Raw genomic sequence first — 26,409 nt, 5'->3', positions numbered from 1 at the left:
GTGACAACATTTACAACAGCAAAACTGACAGCATTTGCTTTAATTTTCTGCCATTTTTGTAATTATATCAATCAAGACCAAAACTAAAATGATATTTTAGCATGCTGTAAGAAATGAGGAATTCAGATCTTAAAAGACCATTACAATTAGCTTTGAAACATTCACCATTTTAACATAATTGTTTCATATAGCTTATACGTCTTCATTTACAGGCAAATATTCTGTTGATCTTTTATAAACAAAGTAGCACCCATCTGCTTCTTGAGACACTCCTGGCGCCTATTCATTGCAAAAATAATACATGTCCTAATGACTTCCACATATTTTGAAATCTCCCTTTTGAAATTGGTCTTGGCAGATTATTTGCAGGTACTTGAGTTGCATCTGTTTGCAATTTTGCAAATGCGGAAGACTTTAATGTTGAGCACTGCAAGAGGGCTATTTTAATCCTCAGATAACATAGGCTGTCATCAAAAGCCACATTTATCTTTTCGAAGGTGGGGCAAATGTTTAATGTTAAAAGACAGTAAAAGGTCAAGGTCAAGGCTGAGGTCTGAATATTTTCCTTTCATAAAATTGTGTCTTTTGTCATTTACTTCTTGCATTTTTTTCATTTAAGTTTCAGCTTAGCTTCCCATTGCCAAGAGGATGTTTTGCTGATAAAAATGAAAGATCAGGAAGAGAGTAAATCTGAAATAATTGTGAACTTCGGTCTGTTGTACTTATTATTACCATGTGGTTAGCAGCTGACCAACTTAAGCCGTTTTTATTTACACTACAAAACTGAGCAGCATTGTCCTAGCAAAGTACAACTTTTATTTAATCACTAGACTATGTTAAAATGGAGTTCAGGGTCTCCCTTCATCTCACAGAAGCGAGGAGGTAAGGTTGAAATGACATCCTTAATGTACCTCATTGGGCCTTGTTATTGCAGCACATATGGTACACTATGAAGGATTACCAATTGTTAGAGGACCCCTGCAAGAGTTGGGCACGGTGGGGGTGAGTTAAGGATGACATTTCAGCTTTAATTCCCCTCTTGCTTTCCCTATTACCTTTTTACTGTTAACATTTCTTCATTTATTTATTTTTGGGACTAAATTTCGCCTCTTGAACATTAAAATACCTCCTCCTGCATGAAAAGGGGTTGGTGTTTTAACACAGAAGGAATTGGAGAGCAAAAGCTTTAGAAATGGTTATTTCAAGGCAGCTACTTTCTGTTCATGTTGTTGTGCAGTGAGAATAGCTGGAAACCCGAAAATGTGCCAAGGTTTAAAACACCATGAGATTTAGTGTGAAAGAGGACTGAGTGAATGTTTTGTGCAATGCACGTTATTTTCATGTTCCTTGATTAGGTCTTTGGTTAGAAGAGGAGTGTGTGCTTATCTGTGAACTTTGACTCAAGTACCCTAAAGTTTGCTGCACTTACCAAGTTTAACAAAATGACTGTGAAACAGTTGCTTAAGAAGATTTCCTACCGAGCAGCAGCCACCCACCTCTAAGGTGAAACAATGAAGCTATTTTTACAGCCTGGAGCAGAACAGGACAGGAATAAATACATCAACCAGATAAATTGATGTGAGAGCTGAGGTGGTGGGATGGTGGCATTAAAGATAGCATTTGACCAGGGGTTACGACTTCAAGTGTGTCTCAGAGAACTACATGCCTGTGGCTTATATCTTCTGAAGTGTGTGGCCTTTTGGGTTTTGAGGTGCTTGAGCGACATTTTAGTAGGATTTAGGTGCCTGAATAAGGGTCAAGGGCTTGCATGGCTTTGGGCTTCTGGCCCTGTGTTCAATTTTCAAAAGCCCATTATGCACATCCCTTAAAATGTTTCCCAGGGTGGTAAATTTAATACAATCAAAGCTCTGTGCAGTACTGTCAGATGTTTACTATGGCCAACCAGAATTCTGCTTTTCAGAATTAAATGAAAATTCAGTTTATAGATGCCTGGTTTCTCTCTATTATCTTGGCACACTGATTCGGTGCTGTCTTGTAGGATGTAGTGCCACCTCCTCTATCAGCATGCTGTCTCCTCATTATCATTTAATTATTTATTGTTTCTATTGCAGAACACTTGGGCCTACTCAGGGAACAGCTGTCTGTGCTGGGGTGGAGCTGAGTATTTGGGGAATGAGTAAGTAGAAGTAGTTGCAGTAGCAGTCAGCATGGGGAAGTTGAAGAGTCTTCGGTTTAGAAAGAAGAGATTGTATCAAAGATTTCAAATAACTCCCAAACCTGCTGCTTTTTCCCATGCCCTAGTTTAAGAAACAGAGAGTAAGGAGTGCCACTGAAGGAGGTAAGGAAATGGCATTGCGCGTGAGCAGTGACAGAGTAGGGAGTGGCATCAGATTGGAAGGAAAGATAGGTAGTTCCACTTTATCCATTCAAGTGTAAATTGACGACAAACAATCAGAAAAGGGGGGCTCAGGCTCAGGCAGGTGTGCAAAGCTCAGATGGCGAGAGCTGGTGGAGGTAGATGTGGGGGTCAGTGACATAAACTTGGAAGAAGGCACATGGGCAAAGAAGAGATGACCCAGTCAGAAAGCAGGGAAGGAGAGAAGGGTAAAGCATTGTTTTGGGGGACTCCACAGAGAACTGGAGATGGTAGGAGTGTGTTGTAGCAAATGAGATAAAGAACAACTTAGCAACAAGAATGGTAAAATATAGATTCTTGGAGCAATTAAGTGATCTTGGCTGCTCTCCTGCTGAGGCACTGGCATGGATACATTTGTTAGATCTGGTGGGACAGCAGCGCAAAGTGGTTATCTAGTTGGGAGCAATTGTCACATTATTGTTCATATGCTCTGAAAAATGTATTTAGCGGTTGCTGCAGCCAATTTTCAAATGCTAACTTAGCCATTATCCTCACTTTTTATGGCTCAAAATATGAGTCCACATTATGGATTTGTGTTTTGAAAACCAGCAACTTATCACTGCATTTTTATGGACTTCTGCAGCCCAATGTGTGCTGGTAACCTTCTTAGATTTTTTTTTTTTTTTATATCAAAATTGTCTTATCCTTATAGGGCCTATAATCTTTTCTCTAATCAATTTCCTCTTGTTTTCTCAGCCAAAAAATATCTGTATAATCCTTTTTTGGTGATATGCAAGAGAGGTTAGCTGAAGTTCCTGGTCCTTACTCAGTGCTCTTTAACCAGGTTCATGCTGCCTGCTCTTCTCAGTCATTCCTGTGGGCAGGAAGATATTGCCTGTCTCTGCAGTCTCTCAGACACACTCTTTGGTGGACAGTTAAAATAGGGTGATGCTCTCCTGGAAATTTCTGAGGCCGTGTGAATGCACAGGAGAGATAGGGTCGCTGTAATGAGCTTCACTTCGTTTTGCTCTTGCACAAACTGAGTCTCTCTAACCATTCTGCTTAACAAACAAGTCCTGTACTCTTGTTTTCCAATTTTTATTGTCTTTGGAGGCATATTGATGTTCACCTGCCCAGATATCTTTACAGCTACTAATGAAAAAATACCTACATTAACAACACAGACACAAGTGCACCTTGGGATGAATGTATTATTTATAAAGACTTACCATCACACCCCTCACAGTTACATTTTATGCTGCTTGTGGGTGTACTCCTGTGTCTTGTTGGCAATGCAATTAGTTGCACTGTGGGAGATTCCCAGGTTCAAAGCCAGGCATGTAAAATCTATTTCACCCCTTTTTAATATGTGGGTCTTTTTGTAAACGAAAAGAAAAAACCCAAAATTGTGGCACCCCTTCACAAACAAAGCAGAATAACACTATTTGTGAAAATCCTTACAAAGTCAGATCCAGCCTCTGCTGCTGCTTTTTTCACGTTGCAGCTCAGCATAGTTGTACTAGACCAGTACTGCTCTGCAGGTGGAAGTGTGAGGGCCATTGAACACTTTAAGTTTTTCCAGTGGATCACAATTACAGAAACATCTGTGCTAAATAACTTTGTGCAGATGCACTGTGAAAATTCAGTGTTCAATAGCCCTCAACATTTCTAATTTCTTACTTGTGGTGGTGTAGTTTAGAAGTTGCACGTTGGGTTGCAGTATAAAGCATATTGGAAACATTTGTGAAGGGCCTTTGCAGAATGCTTATGCTGCAGTGAAAGTGCTCCCAAGCGCTTTTGTTTCTTTATTTAGACTTATTCCATTTGAAAATGGACAAAATGCATGCTAAGGATGCTGTTGATATAATGCTGCATGGGAGAGAGCAGAGGTTTGGGATGTTGGTTTGAAAAAGCCAAAAATCAAAATTTTTTTGTTAAATTTGGTACAGAAGGGAAACTTAGAAAAGCCGAGTTTTAAAACTATGCAATGCTACAGTGAGATCATACAATTTGAAAAAGTTGAATGCATATGTTTCCTCAGGAGACGTATTCCCTACCTCCATTCTCTTTCCTCTAGGTGCTCTATATTAGAAGAGCAGGAATGAAGTAAAATATTGAGGAATCCAGGAGCAGTTCTGTGAGTGCTTTGGATGGTTCCAAGCATAACTTCCATAAAACAATTAGCAGGTTGAAATGCAGGTAGTGTTTTGTGCTTCCTTTTAAGGGGTTAGTTTAATCTTTAACCTGATCCATGGCAATGCTTTAAACAGGCCTTGATTCCAGATTCAGTGGTGTCTGCAACACAGGAATGATTTGCTGGAATCTTTTTCCATGAGACACCCACTGAGGGACTTTTAGAACTTTTCTCCTGTATCAGGACATCTATGAAATTGTCTGGACTGGAGTTAACTATATATTTCAAATTTAAGCCTGGTTGGGATAGGCAGCAAAGGGACAAGTCATGTGCTACAAGTAGTGTGATATTTATCCTCTGTTTCTCATAGGCTGAGCTTATCCCATATCATGGCAGCCAGCCCAGCTCAGCAAAAGCCATTTCCACTTCATTTCTCAATGTCTGATTTTGCTTCCATTGAAGTTAATGGCAAAACTCCCACTGTCTTCAAGTGCAGAGGGATCAGATATTCAGAGAGGTTGGCTACACTTTTTGTGCTTTCATCTACTTGGAAGCCAAATTTTGCACTTAACTTCTTTTGATCTCTTGTAAAACTCAAGCTTTAACTTATTTTCTCCCAACTATTTCTGTAGCTTGATGTTACACGTTTCTGTGGTTTTACTGGTTGGGTGGAACATGTTATTCCTATTTTATGTATTGGTTCATAGAATAATTTTACTTTAATGAATGACTAGATATTTGTTTCCCTGCAATCAGATTTTGTTGCTCTACTTTAAATCACTGCAACCTTTCTGTGGACTTAGGCTCTTGTTAACAAAGGTCATAATGACTGGCCATACATAATTATTTGTGTTAATGAAATACTTGGCTGCATTTATGGTCCATTCAGAAACAAGTATGAGTCTGATAGGGACAAATATGTTTTTCAGTGTGGATTTACATACATTTATGGATTAGAATCAGGCATTCCTCCTTTTATAGTCAGTGTAGGTTTAACTAGGTTAAAAGGTTTTCCTGAATATTCATTCAGACATTTCTTTTGAAATAAGCTTCTGGTTTAAGTTTTGCACAAATTAAAAAGTACATAAAAACTGGAGGAGGAGAAGAGAAGGGAGTTGAAAAGAAATGAAAAACTAAGTATATTTAAGTTTTAGGGCTTACAAACTCCCAAATTTCAGAGCTTTGTGAAATTAAAAGGTTAGCTATGAATAACCACAATCAAATCTTTTCTTTTGTCCATATTTAATTCAAATGAGATTGCTCCATATTGACTTCTAATGCTAAAAGGCCACCCATCATGGAATCCCTGCAGCCAATGAAGCAAGCAAGTGAATGCTTTCTTAAATGATGCTAATCAGTCCAGAGAGGCCTGCCCTCTATCCCCATCAGTATTCTGTAATTCAGATGTGCTGATAACCTGAAATTGAATGTGTCAGTATGCAGACATGTGAAGAAAAAAGGAAACTAAAAGGCAAAAGAGGCAGCTATAGAGACAATGCCTGTTTGATTTTTTTTTCTTTTAAGGGAAGAATAAAAGGAATAGTTAGTAGTTGTTCTCCAATGCTGAGTGCTATACAAGACCATACAGAAAATTCATAAACAGGCTAGACAGACAATTTCCAGATGGAGAAAAAAACAAAAAGAGAAAAAAAAGGTAAACAAAACAAACAAAAAACCCTAACAAGTCCCAGATCACAAAATAAAATATATTTTAGGAAGATAATATCCACCGGTATTATTGAAATGTTTCTGTGTAACTAAAAATGTTCCACTCTAAATTCTTTAAAAAGAGGCACTTTAAAATGCTTTAAAAACCTCTTACCTTTGCAGTATCCAGTAGAAGTCAGTTGCTACATCTTTTCTGCCTCTTGATTTTTCCCAAAATTTAGATTTTAGCTGTTTTATATCACATCTGGTTTAAATTTTGAACAGACATTTTCATGTCATATGCAGATTTTCTTCCAAAAATTTTCATACATTTGCTGTTATATTAGATAGTGTTGTATCAAAAAATAGATCAATTTATTTATTTTTGTAAGCTTCCTTCAAGATAATAATTCTTTAGCTTTCTTAAAAAATTTTTGCAGAAAGTTTGGTCTCCTTCAGGCCTGTTGTGCATGTGTAAGCAGAGGCACACATCTGAAGGCAGAACTGGGTCCTTTGTTCTTCAAGTGTTCTGCTGCTTCTCATAATATTGATGTTGAAGATGTTGCTTCAATTTGGATTTGACCTTTTGGGCTCATACTGAAGTTCAGCCTTATATTTTGCAAAAAGAAGCATTGCAATAAATGTTTTTATTTCACATAAATGTATGATGTAAAAAGTCTATGTCATACATGTTTTTCATTATGTTAGCAGTGGAAGATCATTTCTCCACTGGCAGCCTCTATCACAAATTTATCAGAGAGAGGAATAATACTGGTGGTAACGCAGAGTTGAGATCTGGGGCACTGAGAGAAAGTGAAACAGTTTGCTTATAGGACTTCTATAAGTGATGTTGTTGAAAGCCATTTAGCTTTTCTTGTCAATGGCTTGCAATGGAGACAAGTGTCTGTGTCTCCATCAACAATGGGGAAATGGGGACATCAGGAGGAGGGATGGCTTGTCCAAGCTTTGTGAGTAGGTCAGCTGGTGAACCTGGCAATGAGCATGGTCTCTTGAACACAGCACAACCCATCAGTGGGTGCTGCCAGCCCTTGGTGTGCTTCCCAAGGCCTGGGTGTGTTGTGGGAGGTGCATTCAGCAGGTGTGTGTGCAGCTGTGCTGTGCCTGGGGCATGCTCGGGGCTGTGGGCTCACCTGGCCTGCAGGTAAACAAGTATGTGGCTGTGGGTGACTGTGGTGGCCACAACTCAAAACAGCATTGAGGAAACTGGTGAAGAAGGAGCAGTTCCCATCCTGGATGCTGTATTTGTCACTCTGTCTGCAGACCTTGTTCTGGCACAGCTGCTTGAGGCTGCTATGGAACAGTCATATTATCTGTTAGAAAAGATGATCCTTTCCCAATGCCAGTTAAAGATTAGTATACTTTTTGGGCCTGACTGAAAGTATTTAAAAGGTTTTGGTGACTGCTTTAGCCTCCAGAGGACTGTGGTGTGCACTTTTGTGTTCCCCAGTGCCCTCTCCACACAGCCCAGCAGGTTTGGAGCAGGAGAGGACGGAGGCTCTCGTGGCTGCCCACGACACTGAGCTGTGAACAGGGCAGCAGATTCCTCACAGCTGGTGGACAGCTTCACGTTCACTTGCATGTGGATGGCCTAATGCTCCCACCATTAGCCTGATTTTCAGTGTGCTGAGGACTGCAGCTTCTGTTAATCAGTGGGATCTAAGGGTAATTAGCGTTTACTGAGGGACCACTCAGATGCCCTGCTGCCATGGCTTTCCAAGTCTGTTGATGGAATGGAAAGAGACCAAGAACCAAACCGTGTTCTCTGGTCCCCTGTCTGTCACAAGGAGATTAGAGGCTAGCCTGAACAGGATGGAAATGACATCCTGAATTTTAATTATTTATCTGTGCACTTTTTTATATCTTCTCATTGCTTGGATATTTCATCTTATCTTAAAAATATTTATTTGAAATTGTCAGTGATCAAAGGCTGAGAAACAAAACCGAGCTGGATATGATTTTTTTTTTTTCTTTTGGAGGAAATTGGAGTGTCAGGATAATTCTAGTGTATGCAAACTTTACAAGATGAAGCCAATCCAAATGTTACATCCTTAAGCTTCGTAGTAGAAGATTAAAACTAACATACATATATATGATCAATTTTGCCTACCGTGAGAATTCAAAGATAACTGGTATATCTTGTTTTTAATTCAAATTAAGTGTTTTTTACTTGATCATTTTATACACACACATGCATGCACTCCCTCACAAGCACACGTCTGTGTACTGAATTGATAAAGAAGAACTCTGGTTAAATAATCCACTTTTGTCTGACAACGGAATCAGTTATAGAGGTGCAAATATGCAGAAAGCTATTTGGAAATGCATCCTCGTAGTTGTCAGGTTTTATTATGCAGGAAGGTGTCATGTTTGTTACGAAGCTGAGTGCAGATGGCAGAGTGGAAGAAATGGATCACTAATTTTAACAATGATTAATGAACAGAGATAGAAAATGAATTACATTGGACTATCGGAGGCAAGAAATATTTTTGAGAAAATTTTGACTCATCTGCTGTGCTGTTCTCTGTAAATTATTTTCTGAAATTCTATATGTTGTCAACAGTTGACTGCATTTTCCATTACTGTCTATTTCTGTTCTTAAGTACTTTTGTGTTATTAGAGATACATAATTTAAAAATACCAATACATTCCTGATTACTTAGAGAAAGTATATGTAACAGTATGAATGTTCCAAAGGCTCTGACCACAGATGTCCTGTTTTATAATACTTTCTAATTCTTCACCCTTTTATTGCTACATTAGAAATATTTAGTGACATTTTATCCTCATATTAATAGAAGGAGGTGGTTGGGATGAGGAGTCCTTCTGTGTTCTTTATAAAAATAAGGAAAAAATGTAGACGCAAAGTTAACAATAAAATGCAGCCAAGTCGGTTAACGTGGTTTTAAGCTTACAGTGCTGATTCCACCATTTGTGATTTCACAGTCTAACTGGGAAAAACATACACACAGCTGCTTTTTAAATTGCTGCCACCCACGTGCTCCCCTCCTTCACTATAAACTCTGCTGGCGCATATGCGCTCCCTGCACTTACCCACGCGCTCAGTGGCCAGTCTCGCACATCCCGGGCTGCAGGGGGAGAACGGAAGTTGCCACTAAGTTATAATTTGCTGTTTATCCTTGTTTTACAACCTGCTGAGATGGGCAGCCTCCCCAGCTAAGCAGAGCCTCTTGCCGTTTGGATTCGAGGGCTGTGTGGGGCTCGCCTGTCCTCAAAGGAGGATTAGTTCTGCTTGGAAAGAGCTGTGTCCTCACCCCCTCTTCCTTCCAGTATTAAAATATATAGTAAATAGAAGAGAAACACGGTGACTGAAACAGAATTAAATGTTTCCATTGTCAATTATGGAGAGGTAAAATGGGGTCAAAGGCTGGCTGGGTCCTCAGCAGTGCTGTGAGGTGTTTGCAGGGGGAAGAAGGCAGGAGAAAGGGTCTGATGGGTGAGATGCCTCATGCCAGTGCTGCTGCTGTCTGGGAGGCATGCAGATGAACTGTGTTACAAGTGAGAGGAACCAGGGTAATCAGGAAAACGGTGCCTTGGTGTTTTTGGAAAGCTCCCTGGCACTTGTACATAAAATCCCAGGATGATTTCACATCTGGGATGCCTTTTCATGATATTGTGCTGATTCTCTCCACTGGTCTCCAGGGCTGGACAGTGTCCTGTGGTTTAGTTGTGGCTATTGGAATGTAGATGGTTGTGTTTTTCTGTGTCTCTAGGGTGTTTGTTGTGCTATTTTGGTGATCATTATGCTGGTAAGCCTTGGAAATTCATTGGATGATGGTTAATTGCATTACTACTACCTGATACTACACACAAAGCAGAGCTTAGACCTCTGTAACAGGTTTTGTTCCAGGCAGGATAGTTCCCCTCTTTATATTTCACCTGAGTTTGTCACTGCTCATTAACCACGTGTGGTGGGTGACTGTACTTCAGTCCACTGCTGAGACCTCTTCCTGTCTGATGCTTTATGTGAACATGTCCATACTTTCTGCTGTTTAAGGACCTGATCCTTTTACTGGTGTGAAGAACTCATTCAAGAAATCTCATTGATTTCAAGAAGACAGTTTGTGTGCAAAGGAAGTGCTTGGCAGGATTCAGTCTCAGGCAAGCAGCTTTATTGCTAGAGTATCCTCTTCTCTGTATGCAAAATAATATCCTAAAGATTGCTTGCTGTTGTGTAAAAGAAAACGATAATTCTTGGGGTAGGTGTAAAATTATTCAATAAATTTGTACACTTTCCACATAAATTATCTCTTTTCTGCAGCATCAGGCTATGGTGGGAGACACATGTTCCCAAAGAGATGTTGGGCTAGCAAGGAAATGGCAATTCCATGTCCATTGCCTTTTTTACAGGCATCAGGCTCAATCCTGCTGCTGCTAAGTGTATGGCACTTGTGATTTTTAACCTTAGAAGCTGCAGGAGATGTGTGGTTTGAGAACTTCAGACTCAAGTTTCCAGGAGCTTTAGTCATAAATACAGGTCTGCAAGATACTCATGAATGATTAACTCTCTCTAAATTGTGCTTACACTTGCAGAAATACCTGAAAAATGCACTGCTCTTCAAAATACATCAGGGGACATTTCCCTATAGCATTTTGAGTCATGGAATACATAAAGTTACCTGGAGTAATTTGAACTTTTATCATTGGTTTGTGTCTGTGCTCAAGATTTGTGATTTCTTCCATATTCTGTTTAAAGATGTGCCTTAATCTTGCTAGAAAGTGTTAGAGAAAATTTAAAGTGACTTTACGGACGACTGTAACTCTAAGATTTTGCATGTAATTATGGTCCTGATGGGAACATACCTTAGAAAAACAACTACTGGAACAATACAAGTCCTGCTCGGGTTACGTAGCATATGCTAAACACTGTGAAAACATACCCTGTGCTTTAGTGAACAAGGTAGAAATGCTCCTGGGAGCCAATTTAGAATGTGACTTAAGGCATGCGTGGCTTTTTGTCTGAGTTTCTTTTGGCAAACTGGTGAAACAGCAATGGTGGCTGGGAATCCCTGGTAAGCTCCTGAGATTGCTGTGCCCAGACCTTCGTGAGGTTGGGCAGTTGTCAGCTTTGGACTTTGCCTTTGTTTTAGAAAATAATTTTGCTCTCCTGCTTCTTTTTGTCTCTGCATGGTAGAGCTGAGTGTGGGATGTGAGCTTGGACAGAGGGACAGGAGAAATAATGAGGCTTTGACAAGCCACTGCTTTCACTACAGTAATACTATTTTCCACCTTGGTAATAAACAGTTAAAATGTTTTTTTTTTTGTGTGTGTGTGTAGGATCAATATATATGCAGTGAAGTGGCTGTGATCAATGTGCTGATTTAGGTTTTCAAAATTTCCTGTTTGATACTATAGTTCTACTTGAATATGTTACTATATATATATATATAAAGACATGGTTTTGTACTTATTGAGACGTGTTATTTAACTGAATGTGGATAGCATTGCAGACATGAGGGTATGGGTGTGAATAAAAATCCCCTGTGGTCTTTCTTAGACCTCAAGTGGCTAATCTTAATTTCTTATGGCATCTTATTAGTTGAAGCTAATGCAAGTAACCTTAACTAAATTTTGCTTCACTGTTATATAAAAAGCAGGAAGCACAATGAAAAAAATGTTGTTTTAAAGCATTAGTTTTCTTGGTGTGATAGCTTATGTGCATAAACAATTACAAAATATTTGTGAGACCAACACCTTGGTTATCACCATTATCTTGGCTTAACTTGAAATACTGGGGAAGAAGAGTTGGGTTTGCATTGACATTGATATTTTCCACTTGAGTGCTTCTGTCCTTATGTTCTTCAGGGAATGTGCTATCCTCTATTTTAGAACATTTAATACATTTATGTAATACATACATGCGAGCTAAGGTGAATATAGGTGTTTCAAACGTAAATTATTGATACTAACATGAGCTATACCATGATCTAGAGGATAACTAGGAGGCCTGTCATACTTCTATTACTTCAGGTAAATAACTGATTGACCTTTGTGGTGTGCTGATACTTCACTAATCAGAACCTGAAATCTGTATAACAACACTTCATTTACTTGATAGACAAAAGAACAATTGCACTTGAAGTAATGTGATTTCTAAATAGACACTGCCTGTCAAAAATAAATGCATTAGAAGTAAAATGTAGCTCAAGGAGACAATTAGCAAACAGAGGTGACACTGTAAACAGGTGCACCCATTATTCCCAAAGCTTGTGGCAATATATTCACATCTTTTAGACTGATGGAAGATCATGTGACAGTTTGGTGAATTATCTATCTGTATCATCTGACTGATGAAGCCTGCTGCAGTTGCAGATCATTTAAAAATGCATCTCACAAATTACATGGTAGCTGGGAAAAAATGCAGGTTTTTCTGAACAATGCTTTTCTAAAGCTATGTGCTGGAATACCTAATTTTTCTTTGAAAGGATGTAGACCATTTCATTATGCTATGTATACAGTCAGTTAAGGTTGTGCAAATTCATTACAATGTTTGTTAATCTATAAAACATTTTCTATTCCAGTTTTAGTGACATTGAATATTTTTTTATGTGCTATTTCTGAAACATTTTTTCCTATGAGCTGAAAGGGAATAACACATTTTTATATAGACTTCTTAAATCGCTACTTATCAAGGAAGATTTGAGATGAGAACATTTGACCTACATCTTTTTGTGGGTTATTGGATTTTTTTTCCTACATGGAAAATGTAAAACAAACAAGAAAGAATCTATAAACAAACTCCCTCTCTCTTTCTCTACTAGACTGTGATGAGAGCAGTAACACTCATGAAATGTCCTCTTATGTGATGTGGTGAAAACTGCCTCAGATGGTGTTTTGTAATTTGATGCTCTAACTAGATAGTTAGGAATGAAAAATGCTTTTTCCTAAGCTATCATTTCATAAGTTTTTTATATTTTCTTGTCTTTAAAACTGTGAATTGATGATTGTTTTCTAGAAGTAGAATTGAGTTGTGTATGAGTGGATAGTTGCTGTTCCTGGTGACAATTAGGCTCAAACACCTTCACAACTCTTCTACACTCCAACACTCCCTTAACACCTGACTGTGTTATTCTATGGGGTTTTTAGTTGGTTTGTTTGGGTTTTTTTATAATTGCTACAAATTTTATTTACAGTATCACTTGGGGCACTCCAATGGAGCTAGATAAAAAATAAAACTGCCTTTTGTCTTTTGGCATGTACCTCTTCCCAAAAGAGGTGCTTCTGAGATGCTCCAGGATTGGAGATTCTGATTTTCCCCTTACTGTTCCATACCAAAGTCCTGCAGGTGACACCTATCCCTAAATGAGCATAAATGAAAAAAATAGTTTACATCTTTTCAGCAGTTAAAAGGTAGTGGGCTTAGGCCTGCAACCCCTTTAACTTTTGTTATTAACTGCACATAAAAGCCATAGAAGTGAAGAGGCAAACTGAAGTCAAATAGTCCTGCAGATCTCAGGAAGACTCTGGAAGAATCTAAGGTTGTTCATTTTGAGGGTTTTCTGTTAAGTGGCTGAGGAACTGACCCACTGAATGTTTTGAGGCCTGTCCTGCCCTGAATCTTTGTATGCGCTAGCAAAAGGGTTCTGCTTTACTGTCTGCAAGTGGCTTTCAAGGTGCTAGTCCTCTTGAAATAATGCTTTTATCAGGAATGGAGTAATCTGTCTTGAAGGCTTTTGGGGCAGCTGGTTTTGATGGGGGGCTGCTCTCAGTAGCCCCTCTTAGGCTTGAGTGAAAGGGCTTGTCCTGCAGGCTGGGGAAGGATGAAGGGGAGGGATGAAGGACAAGTGAGATGGGCCTGCAGTGCCCTTCTCTGGCACTGCTGCCCAGACACAGCTGCTGTATTCCTTTGCAACATCTGGGCAGCAGAAGAAAGTGATTGTGGCCTTTGTCAGTGTTGATATGCCAATGATTATTGCAGATCTGCAAGGAGCATACCTTTGCTTTTTTAAGTATGTTTTTCTCGTAGCTTTTTACTACTTTCTCTGACATCTTTGGTATACGTCTTCAGCCTAAGCATGTAGATGCAGATCACTTCAGAGGAGTTTTGTCTGCTTAAACACATGTAAATTTGGATTATGGTTGGTCTTGAGTGGCAGATCTCTGGCAAAACAGTTGAATTGGAGTATGTCAGTTTTGACTGCTTTTATTCAGGAATGGATGGATTTGGATTGAATTTCCTGAAATGCGTTAAGGGGGCAGGACCTGTGCTCTCCGAGGGGCTGTTCAGGGCACGGCTGAAGCCCTCATCTGCCTTTTTGGCGTGGCTTTGCATAGAGGTATTTTTCCTGGCCAGGGGATGATGTTAGTGAGGAGGAGCAGCTCCAAGGACAGTGGCTGAGCTGCAGGCTGTGCGTGGGGTGAGGTGTGACACCTGCCAGCCCAGCTCCAGCTCCTCCCTGCCCGGTGGGAGCAGAGGGAAAGGGGAGAAACAGGGGGGGTGTCCTGATGGTTTATTCAACATTTATTTTCATGGAAGCCCTCATAGGATTGTGGTTTCTGTGAAATACAGAGAGTGGGGGAAGAAAAAGAACCTCAAACTTTTTGCAGGACAGGAAAATATTTCCTGCCCAGCTCTTAAAGGATTACCCAGAGAAATTTTCTTTTGCTTATATTTTTCTTTAATGAGTCAAGCCCCTAAAAATGTATTATTTCATATTCAAAGTGACATTTTAACATATATTTGCCTGACAATATGACACACATATTGGTTTTAATGAGGGCCTCATTATAAAAAAAAATGCATCTACTGAATAAAATACAAAATATTTTCACCTAAATGTTGTGTAAATTATTCAGAAACAGGGTTCCTTTGACAGGGACGTGTGAGGAGCTGGGGCTGCCATTGTCTGTAGTACTCCTGATCTCTGGATAGCTGCAGGACTCCCACCCACTCCATTTGCTGGCACAGCAGCTTCCCCCAGACCTGGCCAGGGGAAGAGCTGATGGGCCTGAGTGCCCCAGGTCTGGGGCTGTATGTGGGAGGGACACGGACAGGGGCACAGACTGACCTTGCCCTGCCTCCTGCATGTCCCCAGGGCTGGCAGCTCTGGTAGGGAGGAGAAGTGGTGACAGTGGAGGTGATGGATTGATTGTTCCTCTGTTGCAGGGTCCATGTGGGACCACAGCAGGATCTAGTGCTCAGAATCACCAAATCTCAAGCACAGAACAAGCCTGACACACACAGGCTTCCCAGTCCAGGCAAAACCAAATGCATTCTCTAACAGTTATTATTAAATATTTCAGGCATTAGTATTAACAAGCCCTGACATCCCATCCTGTGTGCTCTGACACCAGCCATGCAGCAGCTGCTGGCTTTGGTGGCTGCAGTTTGGGATCCTGCCTCAGTTCTAGCTCGTGCTCTCTCTTTTTTTTCTTTTCCCCTCCCTCCTCTTACTTTTTGCCTGAAATAAGCCCCAAACCACATGCACATATAGCACAGAGTTAAATGTGGGTTTTCTTGGCAAGGGTTAATAATCAATGTAGATCTTAACAAAGGAGATGCTGCCTTATTATACTGTGAAACTTTTTTTCTTAACTGTCAGTGAAGCAGTACTAATTATTACTCCAGTGTAAATGAGGTCATTTCCTATTAAGAGAACAAAATGCTTAGCCTTGCCTTGCCAATTCATACCATCTATTTTTCACACATACCCAGCTTCTTAGATTTTTTTTTCAAATTTTGATAAAATCCATTCATTTGTATTAGAAAAGTGTAAACCATTGCAATAATAGTTGCCCATTATTATCCAGATGAGCTTTTGTAATGTGTGGGTTGTTTGAATACCATGTGTTAGCTATGGAACAATTAGCCAGCTGAATGGTTCTTTAAAACAATCAGATACTTTTATCTCCCTGAAAAAATACATTCCTTGGAAGTGTACTGTTTAACTGTAAATTCTGAGGAACATTAAACTCTCATTGCAAGTAGTACTTTAGGATATATGTTGATCAAGGACAAAAAGACATCGAAATATCTTGTCTTCATGTTTTCATTTTTTTTATGCAAGCAAAAAGATTTAAGGAATATTGTAGCAAACAAAGGGTAATTGTTTTAGCCCAGATGTTGCTTTTGCACAACAAGCAGGTTACAATGTTCCCACAGAGCTGATGAGCCCAATCAGTGAAATGATTAAAAATTGATTTTGTCCCTGTAATTACAGTATGTAAACTACTTAGCTTGGATTGCAAAGGAAGTGATTTTCTAATTACGTATATACTCTGGTGTCTAATGATTGGTTTTTTGAAGTAATGAAGAGAGAGCCCTAACGACTCCTTGGTGCTCTGTTGTTTAAGAAAGACCATCTTTAGAGTAAGCAGCAACAGACAAAGAGTTTAAATTGAATTTTCAACACTGTTAATGTGCACATGGATTTGTTTATTAAAGAGACAGTAGCATAATTTGATTGGTTGAGAACATCATGGCTTTTTTATTATGTAATATATTAAGATGCATGTGTCATGGTATAGGCACAGAGGTGATGGAAACCTTTCTTTGTACTACTTTAAATTCATAATGTTTTCTTACAACTCAGTCAGGTTGCCACAAATGTCTGTTCATCCTGTGCATCCAGAACACCAACTGGAACTGAGCACAGGTGTCCAATTTTCCTCTGAGCAAAGTTATTTTTCTTAGAGGTGGAAAGTAAGTTGGCCCTTTTTAGCACATGCATTGGAACTAAGTGGGCAGTTGTCTGACCTGGCTTTTTACATTCTAAACAGCTCTTTCCAAGGGAAGAAGCCCAAGTAGAGAGAAGCCAGTGTTTGGGGTGTTTGTGGTCAGCACAGGTCGGGGCAAGGAGCAGGGATTTGGGGTGTGGGTGCTACTCTGCAGCCACCTGGGGTAGTCCAAGGGTGCCAGCTGACCTGGGGTGTTTTCTGGGGGAGCTGTGTGCCAGGTCCTGGGGTATCCCAGGTGGCAGACACTGTCCTTGGGGTCTGGCACGTGCAGCAGCTACTGGAGACCCCTGGGGCAGGAGGGCAGGAGCTGCCCTTACAGGGACTGGTGCTCTGGGATGCTCGTGCTCCCTCCTCCTCTGGGGACCCCAGCCTGGCAGTGGGCAAGGTTCTCCCTGCTGTGTGCCACTGCTGGAGGACAGCACAGCTGCAGCCCCTGGAGCTCCTGCTGACTCCAGGGGAAGTGTTCCTGTGTGTTCCCAGGGCTCGAGGGGCCCCTGGGGCTGCACCCATCCCTTTTCCAAGCCACAGTGGCAAGTGCAGAGGCACAGCAGTGCTACAGGTGTCACCAGCAGTGGTGCTGGACTGGTCTGCAGCAGGGCCTGATCCAGCCCCACCAGGTTAAATGATGTCCCCTGACTTTTGGGGCTTTGGATGAGGCCTGAGCAGGAAGGGCAGGAGCAGCACCATGCTGAAGTGATTCATCTTGCAATCAGCAACTAGTCCTAACAGGGGCAAGTTAACAGTGGTGTTAGTGACAAAAAACACAGCAAGGTAGAAGCTGCACAAAATGAATGCAAGCTGGGATGTCTGAAGCACAAACAAGTAGAAAAACCTAAGGAGCTGAAGAGAGTTGTGCCTCTGATAAAATATTTTTGCAAACCCCTTGGCTCCCCAGGAGTTAAAAGGATGCATTCCTGCCCTGTTCTCTTTGCTGTCTCTTGCTTACTTGTATCAGGAGGGAGAAATGAGAGCAGTAGTTTGTCGCGTGATCTAGGTGATGTAAAGGAGCTTCCCTGAAAGGATGTTAGATCAAACAGCTCAGATTTGCCAGGAGACATGGACAAATCCTGCCATGGTTAGCTTTGAGTTTTTAAACACCTTGTATTTATAGGCAGACAGCTTTAGTACTGGAGATCCCTGAGTGCTTGGGCAGGGCACACACACCCAGGAAGGAAGGTCTGTAAGTGGGGACTGGTACCTGGCTGGGGAGGCTGTGGTGACACTGGTGGAAACCATGCCCCCGCCTGAGAAAAGTGGTGTCAGCTCTCATGTTTTTCGGGAACAGTGGAAAAATACTGAGATTTATTCCAGCATCCTGCTTTAGGGACTGTTTATCTCTCTTCATTTATGCATGTAACTCCCAGTGACACTAACTGGACCCTTCAGGCCCCGGCGGTCCCATCCTGCATTTCTGATGATTGCAGTGCTCACGTGGAGGCTTGGGAAGGGTGTCCTGCACAGCTCCTGGGCTGGCTCTGCGTTGTCATTGAGCCTCTTTCCCTGCCTATCCCTGTCCCTGCATCTCTGATGTGCCCAGGGTGAGAGCAACTATGCCATGGCAATTCAAGAGGCCCTCAGAAAGCAGCTGATAGGGAATAATTATTTAAACATGACACCTCATTCCATCAGAAAGGGTACGCCGTTTACAGAGGGCCTGAGCCTTGTCTCCTTGAGATCAGCAGGGGTTTAAACATTGAGTTGAGCAGGAATGGGATGTGCTCCTAAGAGCCACACAATGAAGATTTTTAGTCTCAGCATTTGGGGAAAAGTCCTGTTCAGAGTAAGTCCATGCTCAAGCTCCTGTTTTCCCTTGCTGTGTGTTAGATTTCCATCTGTAACCTGCAGAAATCCTTCTGGCCCCCGCTCATCAGTGGGACGAGATTACTTTCTCCCTTTCATGTCTCTAATTCATTTCAAAGAATGAGCTACATAAGCATGTTTTAAGAATGAACAGAAATTGTGCTGTCATACCCTAGTTATGTCTCTCCACTATGTATTATTTTTATCATACTGTTTCTGAAGATCTTTGGGGTTTTTTCTTCTCTGGGATCACTCACTGAGCCAAGTGCAACTGCACAGCAGTGTTACTTGGGAGGTTTACTGTAATAAATTGGTCTGTAAGGATTCATGGTGCCATTTTTTAATGCCAGGGAGTGTATTAGACACTGGTAAACTGTCCCAGTTTGACCTAAGTGGAACTGTCTTAATTTGTTTCCAAGCAGCTTGCTGCCTGTACCTTTAAAATATCTGCTTTACATAGTCAGTGTCAAATGTGTTAGAATAATATTAGCACAGGTAAGTAAAATACCTTTTTATAAGGCTTTAAATCATTTCTGTTACAGTTTAATGTGTAAAGCTACAGATTTTCCCAATTTGTTCGTAAGGTTATGTATCACAGACCTTAAATCATTTAAGGTTTTAAACCTGAGGGGTTCACTCTCAGTCATGAACTGGAAAGCAGATTGCAAGAGACATTGACATGCTGATCAATGACATGAAGCCTCCAAACAAATCAGTACAGGACTTTAAGAGATGAAGCCTTACTGTGTTCTGTCTGTCATCAGAATTTATAAAGCATCTTAGTGAAAGCCCCTTGAGAATCATTCCTAGAATTTTGCAAGTCATGAGCGTGTATGTAAAAGCTGAATTTTTTTTTTAAACACAAGTAGCCTTGTAATAGCATAGCAAAAATGTGGTCTATGATGTTGGTGTAGGAGTACTAAGAACCTGTTTAGTGAGATAACATCTTTTAGAAACCTAACAGTTTATTATCTTTGTTTCTGTTTCTTGGCTTTTACGTTGAATGAGCTGCAAGTAAACACTAGAAAGGTATCTTTGAGATTTTAAGACATCAACAAGAGCAGAAATTCCAGACAAACAAGCTGTCACTGTTTTTAGATACTGTGCAACTGAAAATGTTGGATGGGACCTGTGTTTATCTGCAGCAGTCCAGGAATTTGCTGTTCCTATGTATTCAAATACAGTAACTGAAATTCACTTATTTAAGTTCTAAAATGGTATGGGCCTTCATAAATGGGATCTGAGTCCTGTCTAGATACAACTGTATGTTTAGGAAGACCAAATCTGATGAGAGGGGTTTCCTTTGACCAGTTACAAAAGGTTTTTTTATTCTCTACAGACAGCATTGTAGGTTCTTCTCTTGACTTTGGCAATGGTTTTCCTCTCATGTGGCTGGGTTTACCCATTGATATGGGGTGCTTGGAGTAATGCCTTGTACCTGCTCACCACCCATTCAGCTCAACAGGAAAGTGTCTCATGAGAGGACAGGCTTTGCTGTTCAGGGCTTACAAATCAAATATAAACCCTGAGATAACTGGCGAGTGAAAGAAAATTTGGCATGAGGAGAGAGCAGGGAAGAATGTCTTCCTGGGTATGAGGAGCAATGGGGATGGAACACCAGGTGATCACTGCAGGATGGTTGTGGTTTGTTGTGAAAATGTGAGTTTTAAAGAAGGGGCTTGAAGCTTTAATTGGAGTAATTCTCTTGTGTCAGAAAAGTTATATGGAAAAATTATCACTTGGAAAAGGTTTTGAAAGACGTGGCAAAGTCTGGTTCAGTCTGCAAGCGAGGAGGGAAGGAGTGGGATTTGGGAAGCCTTATGGTGAACTATCACAAGGGCAGTGAGAGGCCTGGGGCTGGTGTGGTGGAGAGCCAGAGGGGAAAGAGGAGGTGGTGTGGGCAGAGTGGGACACTGCAGGAGCACTTTGCACTGGATGTAATCCTGACAAGGTGGAGACTGCAGAGATCTTAGAGGATACAAGGGAAGTGCAGTATCAGTATTGCACTAAGGGAGGGCTGTGCTGCCTAGCTGTGAACTTCTGTTTTCAGAATTATTTCATAATGTTTTCATCATCAAGAGGAGCCCTCAAAATTGTTGTTTACCCTTCAAGCCAACAAATAGCACTGAGCAGCAGTGTGGTGAGCGATTTAAACCGAATCCATGGCCAAGCTCCTGATTACTTCCCCCAGAAATGAGGGCTGCAGTTTCACCAGCCAGTGCTTCTCTGGGCAATCAGGGTTGGTAAGGTGAAACCCTGAGGCTCTGCTGCTTGAACTGGGCTTTCAGAGCCTGCTGGATGAAAGAGTTTGGTTTTTTGGATGTACAAGTGACATTTAATTTTATTTGTTAGACGTTCATAGGAATAAACATAGTTAGAATTCTCAGTCATAAATTCTTCAGATTATAGCTTCAGTTGGGTGAACTTTATTTTGCTCTAAGAAAACCCTTTGCTTTTGTTTCTATTTTGCTTACTAATGTAATGGCCCTAAATTCACTACTGACAAATATCTTGGAAGTATTCTGCTTGGCTTTTACTGCTGGCTCTTATCTCTTTTAAGTAGGGTTTATTAGATGAGATCATCTACAAAGGACTTATTTCTGTTATAAAATGGAATTAAAAAAAAGTAAAAATACAATTAGTAGCTGTTCTCTTTTTACTCAGTTTGAAAGATTAGAATATCAATGTCAAAGAGAATAACTGGGTTTCTGGAGTATGCTATGAAACTTTTGTTTTATCCTGTTTTGTCCTCTTTTGCTGTACTGTCTAGGGGAAAGGATCAGAAGAATTTCATTCTGTTCCTCATCATTATCTTGAGAGGAGGTTTTCCCTCTCAAAACAATCCAGAACTGAAAGAAGTTTTCAGTTCCAAATATGAAATGACCACCAAACACATACATTATGAAAGCTAAAAATAAAAGGTGTTAATCCCATTAATATTGTAATTCTTAAAGCTCTCTGCTGTCCTGTAGATTGTCTGCTTGAGGTGGCACTGTAATATTTTAATGTAAATGTCTGATTCAAACACTGAGTTTTGACATATTAAATTTCTCACAGGTTTTATTTTTCCAGTTGTGACCTTCAGTACCTATCCTGTGTCTTTTAAGAATTTCCTCATCCAGGGAAGAGATTTGTTGGCTTAAAATAACTGGTAAGAATACTTATATTGTTCTCATAATGTTTTCTTCTGCTTATGGATCTGAGTCTAGCTTTGTTTTTCCATATTAAAAAAAAAAAGTAAAATGAGATACCTAAATTGGATTTTTAGATCTGTTCTCACATTTTTTATGTCTTCAAAAATATTATGTCTGTATCTTGCAAAACTTTTTATTGTAGTTCTTTCAGGTTGTAGTGAGCTACAAATAGATTTTTTTCAATAAAAATTTCTGCTTGGTAAAATCATGAGCATTCATCTTTATGCAGTTGATATGTAATAATTGTGTTGGGGATGAATCATCATTTATTACTTTATCATCAGACTGGATTTAAAAAAATCCATGACACTCCTGATTAAATTAATTTTATCATTTTTGGTTGTTTTTTTTTATCCTGTAAGTTCAATAGAACATCTCATGCATATTATTAAGAACCATATTCTGTCGATATATTAGCATGAGAAGAACACCCATGAAAATCGGTGGGTGGAGGGGTGTACTACATTGTATATGTGATTTTCCTCTGAGCTATAACAGTGCAGGAGACGAAAAGCTCCTGTAAAGTCTGAGAAATCAGATTGGTGTGGAAATAGGTGTGAAATCAAAATGGGGTTATTTGGCCCTCAGTTTGAAATAAAAGTCTAGCTTCCTAGGAAATAACCAATAATTAATTCCACATTCCACGTGCATTAATTGATCCTTAAATCAAAATTTCTGATAGCTTCTGGTCCCAAATCAAATTCTTATGTTATTTCTTTATTTTAATTGTTATACTGGGTTGTCCATTCCTTTTTATATCTTGTGAATTAGTAGAAACTCTGTGAATCAGAGGAATTGTGTTGATTTATAGCTTATGTGAGAGGATATCCAGGCATATTAAAGCTTCAGTACTGCAAAGGCATAAGCAGGCATTGAATTACTGATGCTAATGGAATTACTCACGTGAGTAAAGTTAAGTAGAGACGTAAGTGTTTTCAGGATTGATGTCTGTACTTACGAATTTATATCATTTAAGAGTATGGCTCACAATTTTTAAAACTTACTAATTGAATGTGAGCTACTGGATTTTATTCTAGACAATTGACTTGAAAAGAATTACGGTGACTTGATTCAAGAGTAACTCCATCAGTTTCAGAGAAGATGTGTGTTTTTTAATGCTGTAAATAAGGATGTAGTTTGACCAATTCACTCCCCTGATCCCCACTAATATCAGGAAATACTTGCCAGAGTAGAGGAGGAGCACAGGACCGGACAATTAGTGATACAAATGGTTTCAATCAAATAGTTAAATAGCTCAGCAAAGACGTGGTTCGTTTTGTAATAGCATTTGAAATCCAAATAAAACCATCTGAAGGATGTGCTGTTTGTTGTGATGTTAATGCACAAAACAGAAAACTCTCAACATGTCTTGAATTTCAGGGGGCTGTTATGAAGCCATTATATGTTTAAAAAAAAAAAAAAAGAAAAAATTCTAAGCCCACAAACTTAAAATAAGCATGCAGAAGCTCATACTCAATTTCAATTAACAAAGCTTACCTTTCTCTTGACCATAGAGGTCATCATGTAAACTATTTAAATTGATAGTAATATTATGCAGCACGAAATTAATTTTACATTGTATACAGTTTTTATTGTGACTTTATCTTGTTTCAAAAGTGCTTACTTTCTGATTTTGTGGATATTACTGACTGGATTACTTTTATTTTGGTTTTTACACAACAGTTATATTAGAAATTTGCTGTTTTATTCTTACCTTCTTAGTAAAAATCCTTTTATCACACAATGGGTAATTTATATCCATTACCAGCCCTTTCAATCCTTTTCAGTGGTGCTGTCAGTGCCTTTGGCACAGTAATGATTAATGTGATCTAATAATAGTGTGCCATTATATTACCTTAGTAAAACATGTACCAACATCCTATTCAGATCTACCAAATTCATAGCTTCCTATAATATTTTTGTTGAAAGACAGGATTACTATTTTTCAAAGCAGAATTTTTTTTTTTTTTTTGCCTTTAACATATTTAATGAAATTCACAATTCTTTGCCATGGTAATCTTCGTGCATGCATTTGGGCTTGATGGGTGAATTTTCTATCATTCTGCATTATTATGATTTGTTAGGCAAATTGTTTGACATGTAAAGAAAGATATGCATTACATTGTTTTGCTTTGTTAAGGATGCATTTTAAGCATTTGGTACCTTCTGATTGTTATTTATCATAGAAGGTATATTTAGACTGTAGTATGAAAGAATAAGTATTTGGGCTAAAATGTGTCTTTTTTTACATTCTAACCCAGATACTGCCACATTCTGCAGAAGGCAAGCTCTCTGCTCCTCTGCCCAGCAGAACCAGTTTTGGTTACAGTTGTTTGCTGTGGTGCTTGCTCTTTGGCACTTCCTTGCTTTTTTTTTGCCAGTAGAAATGTGCAGAATGGTGCCCAGCTGTGAGCTGGAAACTGGGATCGTGCCTGTAGTTTTCAGCCCAAGGTAAATACACCCGACAGTCAAAGCCACACGTATCTGCCCCGTACCTGAGCTTCACCCAGGTATAGCATTGCATGACCCCAAGCTCCAGCTGTCAGGTACTGCCACTTCAGCCAAGAGGCAGAGAAATGGTCCACAGAACACATTTTTTGGTAATAGGAAACACTGGTGCTTGTAGAAGTGTTGTAGGGGTGTGTGTGACTGGCTGCCCTCAGACATTGCAGTTAGGCTCTGATGGAAGCAGGGAGGGGTTTGGTGCTGCTCTGGCATCGAGCACTGGTTCCCCCAGTCCTCTGCAACAGGACTTTCCAGTCTTGGGTTCATCTCTTTAATAATGCTCCTAATCAGCAGGGCTGAAGAGTTGGGATAACACTGCATCCTTGCAAAGCATCTTAAATCTTCATCACCCCAAGATGTCATTACTGCAGTCAGGGAGTCACATACTTAACACTGTCGCAGCAAAATCGAAATGAAACAGCATGTCCACATTTTAACTCTACTTTGTGATGTTTGTTAAATACATACTCTTACTGTTTCATCATATCACAATAAATAATGAATGAGAGAAATATTTTAATCTTGTCAATACTGGGGATGTCTAAAAACAAGCAAAGTGTGTGTATGCATTTATGTGGATTCCTTATTTGATTTAGGCTAAGCGATACAGCTGTAACATGATTTGAAATATGCAATCAATGTAAACGAAGAAAAATATTTTGAATGCAGTATATAAACTGTGTGGTTCTTTAGACATATTTTTAGGAAAAGAAAAAAAAAGATTATGACTGTCATACCGTGTAACAATAATACTGCCACTGGAAATATATGCAGCAGCTTTATTTTCTGCCACGGTAAAGACAATCTTAAGTCTTGGTCATTTAAATCAAAGACATTCTCATCTCTTCCACACAGCTGATTCTTCATGACATAACAAGAAATGAAGGGGAAAATAAAGCCTGAAATCTTGGTTTAGCATTGTAGTCAAAAGGATTAAAGAAAGTTTTGAAAGATGCTTCCCTGTTTTAAGTAATAAATAGTTATGTATGAAATAGAAAAGCCTTTTACCCTCCAAAATTAGTTTACTAATGGAGTTATAATTATTTAAAGCTCTAACTGATCTGTACCAGTCTTGAGTTAGAGATGCCTTAGGTTGGGCTGTGTATTGTGCAGAATGCATTATACCTTACTGCTTTATTGCTCCTGCATCCTGCAGTTCTGCCAGTCAGGGCCAAGCTGAAATGAAAAATGGTGGTTTTCTTTTTTGGTCTAAGAATAGAACGGTCAGTGAAATGTTTCTCCCTCATTTTTCCACATGCAACTCAAAATAGATGTAGTAGACTGCAGAATAGACTTCTCTATGGTCTAAAGCATTTTCAGGGTCTGGTTGGCTGTTTTTTGATATTGTTCTGTTCAGTGAGAGATTCTTGCACAATGTTCCTGGGGCACCAGGTTCCTCAGGGTACTTTTATGTCTCATTGGTAAAGTAGGACTGGAAGTCAGTGAATGGGTCCACCAAGGATTATTTCATCTGCCCACCTGCCCATCTTTATTCTGGTGGGACAGAGGCCCTGATGTGTCATCTCTGGGAGTAGGACTGGTTAGAGGAGGGAGAAGAGGAGCCTGATGCAGCTGCACAAGCTGTTAAAGAGCCCCATTACAGTTCACTGCCCTCGTTTGAGCTCCTGCCTGTGCTGCTGTACTGTGATCCTTAACACACTTGGGTAGGTTAGGAAGTGGCTTCTTTTGTGTGACTCTGAAAGAGAGGCCGCCCAGTAAGCAGAGGAAGAAGAATAAAATAAAATTAAACAATCTTGGCCTGGTCTTGAAAGATAGAAAAGCACAAGAGGAGAAGTATTTTTGGCTTTTAAGGCTAATTTTATCTCTTGTGAAGCCATCAAGTCAATGAGTAGAAGTGGCAACTGGCAGTTCTTGGGTTATATTACTAGCCACTGGATTACTGTGTGACTTTAGTAATGAAACATAAACCTTCTCTCTGTTCCCTAGTGGGCATAATACCATTTACCTGTCTCAAAAATGCTTTGTAATTTAATTAACACTTGGAGTGCTCTTTGAGATCCTTAGATAAAAGCAGGCAAAATGAGTCAATTGTTACAGAAATCCCAATTTATCGCCATTTAAAAAAAATTACACTT

At 39.7% G+C, this 26,409-nt stretch overlaps 1 protein-coding gene across 6 annotated transcripts in view; it reads left to right on the top strand.

Annotated features, from left to right (window-relative positions):
* ZNF536 (zinc finger protein 536) overlaps positions 1-26,409 on the top strand; it is a 340,166-nt gene that overhangs the window by 32,087 nt on the left and 281,670 nt on the right. For 4 of the 6 annotated variants that reach the window (XM_058846306.1, XM_058846307.1, XM_058846311.1 and 1 more), the window contains exon 2: positions 21,672-21,765. The gene's annotated coding sequence lies outside the window, so the exon portion shown is untranslated. Of the gene's footprint in view, positions 1-21,671; positions 21,766-24,198; positions 24,260-26,409 lie in introns of those variants that run through there. The other 2 variants (XM_058846308.1, XM_058846309.1) reach the window with 2 other exon arrangements.

Source organism: Poecile atricapillus, chromosome 10 (genome assembly GCF_030490865.1).
Source record: "Poecile atricapillus isolate bPoeAtr1 chromosome 10, bPoeAtr1.hap1, whole genome shotgun sequence".
In the NCBI taxonomy this organism is placed as follows: domain Eukaryota; kingdom Metazoa; phylum Chordata; class Aves; order Passeriformes; family Paridae; genus Poecile; species Poecile atricapillus.
Note: the sequence above shows the minus strand (reverse complement) of the source record. Positions and strands in the feature narration are given on the sequence as shown.